The following is a 1756-nucleotide window of genomic DNA, read 5'->3' on the forward strand; positions in this document are numbered from 1 at the left end:
TGGAGTGTAAACTGGCGCTTCTGAGAATTAGGGAGTTAACAGGAGACAAGTGGTTAAACCCAGAGAAGCGGGAGAGAAGATCCAGCTGAATCACATTCGTGACAGATGATTGATCCTGGAATAACAGGAGTGCGGGCCTCGAGTGACTGATGCAAGACGACCCAGTTCCTGAGGTCAGCAGCGGGACACGGCCAGCCCTGAGGTCTGCCAGGTTTCTCCCGGCAGGGAAGGAGGGAGAGTGGAGGCAGGAGACAGGCTGCTTTATTGAGATCTTTTTTTTTTTTTAACTTCTCTCCCTGTGTTCTACCCTCCCTCTTGCCCAGAGGAGAAACCCAGCCCTCTGTTCACTCACTCAGACCTCTGGGGAAGTTTGTGGGAAAAGGAGAAATTGCTGGCAGAGCTCCCTTGTCCTCACTTGTGAGCAGGTGCGTGAGATGGGGCCCAAAAAAACCAGGAGGGTCGGAGAAAGGCTTGGGGGGAATTAAGGGGCAGGTAGTGCTTGGCAGGGCTGGGTTTGGAGGGCCAGAGGGCAGGGAAGGGAGGGAGAAGCAGAGAGCGCCAAGGTAGGAGAAACCAGCCTGGGCAGACAGCCGTGTCACGTGTGGGCCCTGTGTCCTGGCACGTATACGTGCCTGTGCACAAGTGAGTTTGTACCTGTGTGTGCCAAGATGTGCCTGTGACCAGACCTGCCTGTGAAACAGCTCATGCCACAGACCGTGGGCATGTCTGGGTCTGTCCACCTCAGCTTACACGTCTCTGCAAGTACAGGCCAGGGAATAAAGGAGGTGCCTGTGACTGGACCAGAGCCCAGGTCTGGGGAAACTGGGTAAGAGAGGCCAGGTGCCAGCAGCGAGGCAAGAGCAGCCCTCACCGGCCTGGCCAGGTGTCATCTGGTGCCCAGTACACAGGGGACACATCAAAGGAGCAGTCCACATGGGCGCTAGAAGTGCAGGCTCCCAACTCAAGGGGCTCATTGGTACCAGAATCACCAAATCAACTTGAGAATCTGACTCTCTGCCCCTTTAGAAGCCAAATTAACTCCTGCCAGTGGGCTGAGGGCATGCTGGGCTCCCCTGCCCACTTCTCTTGAGACTATTCCTTTGTAACAGGGTTCCAGGGTAGGGCCATTTCATCCCCCTGTCCAGGGCTCCAGGGAGGACTTGAGTGCAGAGCTGTTATTCCACCCAAGTTCTCTAGAGAGGGCAGGATAGGATTTTGGAGGTAGGGAGGAAGTGGTTGGGGGTTCCTCCTCCAGGAAATCTTCTTAGATTTCTGAGCAACCTGAGGATGCAACATCTCAACCCCAAGGTCCCCGATTCTGTCTCAGACCAGGCTGTGTCTTGCTTTCGAATTCCCCAAACACTTCCTGAACACAAACTTCATGCCAGGTATCCTTTTCTCTCTGAAGGGCCCCTGGCTGACTGCCCATTTCTCCAGTGCCCAACATCCACTTTGCATTTTCATTTCCTACTCCAAGACAGACTGCCAAGTGTGGCACATCACTACAATTTCCCTGCTCTCCGCCCTTCCAGATGAACACACAGGCCCTCCCATTCCTGAGGCCTTTTCTGTTAATACCCTGGGAAAAGCTGAACAGAAGTTGTAGGTGAAGTGGGGGACACGACTGAGCCACGCTGGCTATCACATACCCCAGGGAGCTGGCAAGGAAAGAGGCTAGTGCCTACATCAGTTTGGGGTACATGGAAAGGACCTCACAATACAGGAGCCACTAGGGGGCAGACTAAGCCTGCCGGAC

The sequence above is a fragment of the Talpa occidentalis genome, unplaced genomic scaffold, assembly GCF_014898055.3.
Source record: "Talpa occidentalis isolate TD23 unplaced genomic scaffold, MPIMG_talOcc4v2.1 talOcc4.10, whole genome shotgun sequence".
NCBI lineage: Eukaryota > Metazoa > Chordata > Mammalia > Eulipotyphla > Talpidae > Talpa > Talpa occidentalis.